Here is a 7,369-nt window from a genome sequence, read left to right as displayed (position 1 = left end):
AACGGGAAAAAAAAGTTAATCACGGGAAAAAACTCAGGAGGCCCCAGCGAGGATCGAACTCGCGACCCCTGGTTTACAAGACCAGTGCTCTAACCACTGAGCTATGGAGCCACCTATCAGTTGTAGCGCTGCCGACGGATGGTGGGACTGTGAGCGGGCAACCGCCCGCTCGGCCTTCCGGCGCGCTTCACAGGCCTCGGCGCTGAAACTGACCCAGCTGCCGGCCCCCTGGGCGGGTACCCGCCCCAGGGGCTGCTCGCCGCTCCGCCCTGCCTTCCCGCCTGGATGTCCGCCCGCGTTCGTGCGAGCAGAGGCCAAGCTGTGCAAGCACCACACAGGCTTCCACACCGCTCCACAGTAGAGGGACGGGCAGCCCCGGGCGCCAGGCATCACGCCTCCCGTCCGAGGGCAGGGCCGCTTCACCCGCCACACCCCCAGCTCGGAGCCAGGCTCCTCAAAGTCTCCCACACAGGTGCCCTACGCCAAAACCAAACAATCTGTGCCTGAGGTGTGTGTGGACCCGAGTCCCAGCTCCGCCCCCGGCACAGCACTCAGCTGTTCAGCATTGCCTTCCCTCCTTTATCACCCGGTTGCATGCACCTGCTGCAATTTTAGAGTAAACCCACCATTGCTGTGAGAAGTAGTGCAGTGGCAAATGGGGGCTCATGAGAAGGCTGCTGTAAGGGTTGCTAGAGTGTTTTCCAGCTCCCAGTCCATCTAACTGTGTCTTCATGTTGTAAAGGGGGGCAGCAGCTGTTCTCTGTGGTGAGACCCGATCCAAGATTCTGGGAGGTAAGGCTGTACCATGTATGGTTTTGTGCAAAGTTTTGGAGGGGGGAAAAACCCCCAGTTTAAATAGAAAGATTATTGTCAGCTTGGTCTTGTAAGTCTTCTCAGGTTTTGTGAAATAACTGTTAGAGAAAAAGGGGTTTAATTATCTTGTAAATAAGCCACAAGTCTAGGTTGGCTAGAGTGTGAACCTAAGGGCAATATAGTAATTGTGAGACTTTAGTTTCTCTTTTCATTTTTACAAAGCAAAGAAGTTTGAAATCATTGAACTTTTTATCCTTTTTTTTTTTTCTAAAGAAAGAGGCTAGTCTGTCACATGCAATCCTTCTCCATGAAAGTTTAGGTGAAAGTGAAAAGGTAAGCTGTGGAGAGGAAATTGAGAGGCACCACTATGGACTAATAAATCTGAGCAGTTCTGCTGCACAATGGAGTCATATTCTAGAAAAGCAGACATGATTTGCTGGGTGCCTGCCTCAAACTGTGTGTGACCAAAAGTAAAACTCCTTGAAATGAGAATAGACAGAAAAAAACTGTATTAAGGAGTTAAAGACCTTTCATCCATCCCACACTCCACAAATCATGAACTAGATCAACTTCCTTTTTTCTTTCTTTTTTTAATTTCACCTTCTATTTCAATGGATATGATCTCTGTGGACAAACTAGACTGGTTCTGGTGAACTCTTCTCTTGCTGTTTATGTAAGACACTAAAATTACTTTAAAAATCTACTTTTGACCTCTAATGTGGCAGCTGATAAATTAGTGGTTTCACATTTCTTTGATCGTTGCTTTTTTTCCTGTTCCCTTTGAAGATAGTGACTCTTTGGAGTTGGTAAAGCTCTGCTAATGCCTCAGGGAACTGAAGTATAAGCATAGCTTGTTTTATAACTTTAAAGTAGGTAGGAAAAGAACTGTCTTATGCTTTTCGTGCTATAAGACAAATCTACCTAAATCTAACAGAGCAGAGCAACACGGTGAGACATATTCTGAGAACACAACGGTGTTGAAATTGAGTTTTTTGTAATAGGATGGCTTCATGTCACTTAGTTCCTAAGTCTGTAACTCTTGTGGTTGTACTGCTTTTTGGTTCCTTTTGCTGCTTGCTTAGAGCTCACTGCAAGGTGGGCTACACTTCAAATTGCTGTGTAGCAGGCAGTCTTAAACACCCTGGGTAGGATTCAGGACACACGGATCCTGAATGGAGGTACTATGCTATCAGTAGGGCTTCTAGCTTCTTTTTGTAATGGAATTGAAGAAATGAGATGCTTCTAGGATGCAATTCATCTCACCTCAAGGTAAATCTCTGAAATATGTCATTTGAATCATGGCCTAGAGGCACTCATTTCTCAGTTGGCTGTGGAGGGAGTTGATGTTGAAAATGTCAGCAGTTAAATGAGACCCATCTCACTGGGTGTGATGAGTTTGTACCAACCAAGTTCTGCTGGTGAGACCTGGCACAGGGGAGGGACATGGCAGCTGCTTTATTTAACAGGCTCAGCAGCACTATAAAACTGCTGTCTGCAAGCTGCTACTTCTCTTTGCCAGCCCACCCTGGCTAATGGAGCCCTAGCACAGGCTGCCCAGGGAGGATGTGGAGTCTCCCCTGGAGGTTTTCAAACCTGCCTGGATGTGTTCATGTGTGACCTGATGTTGGTGAACCTGCTTGAGCAGATCTCCAGAATTCCTACCAGTCTATGATCCTCTCAGTCTCCTTCTGCTTTATATGTTGAAACTAGAATAACTGTGGTGCAAAATTCCTGTCAGGGGACCCAGATAATTTTTAAGGGGATGACAAGATAAATTGCATGTTTAAAGAAGACTTTATGAATGCTTCTGCAACTAGACGTACAGATTTTGAAAATTAAGCCTTTAGGTGATGAAATGCCCGCCTAGTGTTCTGTTTATGGCTGCTGAAAGCCACTAGGTGGAACCTGAGTACCATGGGAAGGATTGAGGAAAAAAATTTTGCGACTTCCACTGCTGAAAACAGTAAGTTTTACCACAGATGTGTTTGCTTTGTTTGTTTGGTTTCTTTTAAAAAACCCAAAATCTGTAGAACAATTTAGCTTTAAAGATGTGCCAAACATGTAAAGATACACGTTTATATATGCTTGGTGAACTTTCTGCTGATTAGCAGTAAGATTAAACTTGTGTTGCGTGTCCTCTTTGCTAAATCAGATCTTCCGGAGTGTGCATTCTTTTCATCTGGGTCAGTGAATTAACGCTGATAAAAGTGGACAGCTCATAGCAGCTGTGTAGTAAAGGCCCTATGAAAGCAAGCAGATAGGCCTTTTGCAAAATGCCTTGAAGGTGTAACATTTGGCTTTTTCTTTCATATGGAAGAGTTTTGTTAACACAGACACTCTCAAAGTAGGGAGAAATGCTGAAGGTTATTGGGAGCAGCATGCAGAAAATTTTCCCTTTCCTGAGGAAAGTTGTTAGGGGGGAGCAGAATTTGAAAGATATGTCCTAGACCTCTACACCAAGGACAAGAATCAAGCTAGGAAAAAAATGAGTAGCTAGTATAATAATGGATGTGGTTTTACCCACAGTCTGGACCAAGGTGGTTATTAAAAAATGACTTAGTTGTTCCTCATTAGCACCCTGATTGTCCTTAACTGGACAAATATGTGTTTAACTGTATAAAGCTGCTGCCAGTCTGCAGATGTCAAGTGTGTTGCTGTGCATTTATGTCCATCTTCTTGTTGAGAGCAGTGAGTTAATCTCATGCATATTCCATATGATCTTATTGCCATATCTTGCATTCACGTGCTAATAGAAGTGAACCAAAGGAATGACTCTTCAGATAGCTGGTTCATGAATTATCTCTAGAACTTCTCTTACAGTGTAGTGTCCTCTTTTTCTAAACTCCTTTGCCTGGCTTGCCATCTAGTTCCATGCTGAATTCAATTTTACTGGTGTTTTGCAGGATTCAGTTCTTTATTGCACAAACTGGCTCCCAGTTTTGGGCTGCTGCAGTAGGAAATAAATAGCAGCAGCAGTTTTATTTGCAGACATGATGTGTCTCCTAACAGGTTGTCGCAGCTTGCCTACCTTTCTCCTTTTCACCTCTGATTTTCTGTGCCCCAGGGACAGCCTAGTGCACCTGGGATTATCTCAGCAGAATTACAGATCAGCAAAACTCGCATGCTTGCCTTTCCTTGTCAGCCTCTGTGAGAAAGAACTTGCAGCACAGCTCTGATCTTTTTATGAAACGGGTTGTTTTGAGGGTTTTGAGTGTTTGGCAGGTTCAGTACTGTTGGTTTTGTTTCTTAAAGTCTGTTGTAACCTAACAGTGTCAGAGTTTAATGTATTCATTTTAATTGGCAAGTGCTGATGGATTATTTTGTCTTGTACAAATGCAAGGTGTTGTTTTTTGAGTAAAATGTTAGCAGGAAGCGTTTCCCTGACTTTACTAAGTTTGGGTGGCTTTTGGAGTTGTTTTAGGGTTGTTTTGGGCACTGAAGGATCTCAACATGTGACTGAGGCCTCCCTTCTCTTCTGCATATGAAGCTTTAAGTCCTGTCTGATTGAGATATGCCTGAGGAAATGTCCTGTTGTTCTGCAATTTTGACCCAATCAATCTTTTTTAAAAACATTTTTCTTCAAATTACATGGGAATGATTCACTGGTCCTTGAAGCACTGGATACAAACCACAATTTTTTTGAACATAGGTAAAAATCAACAAAATTACTTTCCTATTATTTTTCCACTACAAGTTGGATAAGATGCGGTGAAGGCTGTTTCCAAGTTTGAGCTTGTGCACTGCTTCCATCCCTGCTCCGTCCTAGCGTGAGATACTGATGTTGCACCCTGCCCCTTCTCTGCTTCCCATAGGAAATAAGTTGAAATGTGCAACAGACAGCCTTTCAAAATTACTTTGTAGTCTCAATCTTCTTTTGGAGAATCATCTATTATCACATGGGAAGAAACAGTTCCTGCCTTTTTAACAGCATTTAGTGCTGCTCTGAAGAAGAGTCAGGTATTGACATACCTATGAAAATTTACTTATTCTTCTTTTTTTCCTTCAGAAAGGTGACATAGTACACAAGAGGAATGTAAAGACATTCATATTCCATGCAGCTCTTAGCCCAGCTCATGGAATGAGTGTTGTGGTGCTCATCGCTCATATCTGAGCATCAGTACTTTTCTGAGGAGATGCTGTCACTGTTCTCAAGCCTTACTCCAGAGTAATGGTCTGTCTGCCTCTCTGTGTTCTTCTGTTGTGGAACATGAGGCAGTTCATTTTTTTTTCTTGAAGCTAATAAACATATTATGCACTTTTCTTAATGTGGAGAATCCAAGCAGAAGCGATGTTGTCTTCAAATGCTTATTATTTTCTCCCTGAAACAGAAGTTTTTGAGGTTGATTTTTTTTGCTTCAGAGTTATTTCCTGATCCAGGTCAGATTTTAAGCTATTTGTTGTAATAAAGTTTTTCTGATTGTGATTGCGAAGTAGCTGGTGATTCTGTGTGGCACTAAAAAATCAAGATGTTACCTGTTCCAAGCTAACCTGGCTGCAAGTGAAGATGTTTTCATGACAGTTATGTACTTTGAGAAGGAGACAGAGTATCTATCTTTTTCCTTGCCTGGATTAAAAAGAAGTTGAATCTACTTATGTTACTATCAAAAAGATCTCCTTGTCAAAACCATTTATGGTGCTACTCAAAAAGATCTCCTCCCTGTCGAAAACATTAAGGCAGCCTGCATCTTAGCCAAAGGACATAGTGTTCTTCAAAGTGCATAAAAGGTCTTAACCATGCCTGGCCTTTGCCTTGAAGACAGAGATGCTCCTGGATCCCAGCCAGGGCGGAACAGAGTGAGGTCACCTAATGCTTCACCTCTCTGGGAAAGCGTGAGGGCTTCCTCGTCTTGAGCTGCCAGAGAGGATTGACATCTTTCATTAGGTGGAGGAAGAAAGCGCTGTAGCATGTATCTTGTCATGCTTCAAGCAGTGAAGCTGTGTGTGCTGTCCTCTGTCTGAGTGTGCTTCTCACTCCCTGAACCATGTTGAACCTACTGTGAGCTCCCCGCAGATGAAGCGTGGCCACATGGTGCCCCTCAGCTCAGGTCTGCCTGTCAGCTCTGCCAGCTGCCCAAAATGGGCAGCACGTTGAAAACTGTGTGCTGTTATCACCCAGCTTCTTGTCCTCACATGTCCCCCATCTAAGTCCACAAGGCAGGAAATAGCTGGCCCATAGCTATGTATGTTCTGCTTGATCTCTGTCATGGTTCAACCCTAGCTAAGCACCAGGCAGCCACCCGCTCATTCCTCCCTGTTTCCGGTGGGATGGGGAGGAGAATCCAGAAGAAGTAAAACTTGTGGGTTGGGATAAAAAGAGTTTAATAACTAAAATGAAATAAAATATACTACCAATAATACTTGTGATTAAAAGAATGTAAGAAAGAAGAGGAGAAATGTAACCCAAGAAAAAAGAAGTGATGCCCAATGCAATTGCTCACTACCTGCTGCCTAATGCCTGAGCAGCAATCTGCCTTTCCCAGCTGCCTCTCCCCAGTTTATACACTGGGCATGGTGCTCTACGGTATGGAATAGCCCTTGGGCTAGTTCAGCTGTCCTGGCCATGATCCCTCACAGCTCTTTGTGCAACTCCTCGCTGAAACAGAAAAATCCTTCACTTAGGATAAGTGCTACTTAGCAACAACTAAACCATCAATGTGTTATCAATGTTCTCACAAAATTCTCACACTAAATCCAAACCACAGCCCTGGACCAGCTACTAGGGAGAAAATTAATCCTATCCCAGCTAAAACCAGGACAGTCTGTCACTAAGCATGTGTGTATGTATGTACACAGTAATGTTTGTGCTGCCAAGCAAAGCCTAGAGCAGCTAGGTAGAGCTCCCTTGCTGGAGATGCTAACCTGAAGGTCCCTGCTCAGTTGTTAGTTTCAAAAAAAATGTGGGAATGTAGGATCATCTTTGAGGCCATTAATCCTCTTAAATTTGGCTGATATCAGGTAGCGGGTTTGAAAGTTACTCAGGAGTGTGGTTGGCAATTAGTGTGGTTACATGAACTGTTTTCCAAAGAAAACCAAATTAAAAATGTACTGATCACATTTTCCAAGCAAGCTTTTAAAATTCTTTGGAAAACAGACCATTCAGGATTGAGTGTGAAGCAGAGGAACCAGGAGATCCAGATTCCACATCCCTACTCTGATACACACCCTCCTACTTTGTTACCCCTGTGTCCTCTTTCTGTATCTGTCCAGCAATTCTCTTGCAACCTCCCAAAGGGATGGCAGATGCGCTTGTAGCACGCTCTATACATGCCAAGTCTTATTGTTATCATTGTAAAAATAGACTCAGAAGATTTCCAGTGGGCCGTAATGAAATGAAAATGTAGCAACAAGATAGCTCAAAACTCCCTGCCTCTGAAAAAAGATTATGAACAGATTCATTTGTTGTTGGTTGCTGTTTCTAGAGATGGGGAACAAAGCTGATTAATAGGCAAGGTATCCTTGTTTTAAATAAACCTTTTGTGATTGTTTCTTCCAAGGAGCTGTAAAGCTACAGGTACTAAGTTCCTTTTGTGACTCGATGGGAAGAAGGGAAATGGGA

The 7,369-nt window shown here is 43.3% G+C and overlaps 1 non-coding gene across 1 annotated transcript; it reads right to left on the bottom strand.

The window, feature by feature from the left end:
• Window positions 1-38: 38 nt before the first annotated feature.
• TRNAT-UGU (transfer RNA threonine (anticodon UGU)) lies at window positions 39-111 on the bottom strand. The gene has a single exon. It is a non-coding gene; the product is annotated as a tRNA-Thr (tRNA).
• Between the last annotated feature and the right edge of the window lie 7,258 nt (window positions 112-7,369).

This window comes from Colius striatus, chromosome 2 (assembly GCF_028858725.1).
Source record: "Colius striatus isolate bColStr4 chromosome 2, bColStr4.1.hap1, whole genome shotgun sequence".
In the NCBI taxonomy this organism is placed as follows: domain Eukaryota; kingdom Metazoa; phylum Chordata; class Aves; order Coliiformes; family Coliidae; genus Colius; species Colius striatus.
Note: the sequence above shows the minus strand (reverse complement) of the source record. Positions and strands in the feature narration are given on the sequence as shown.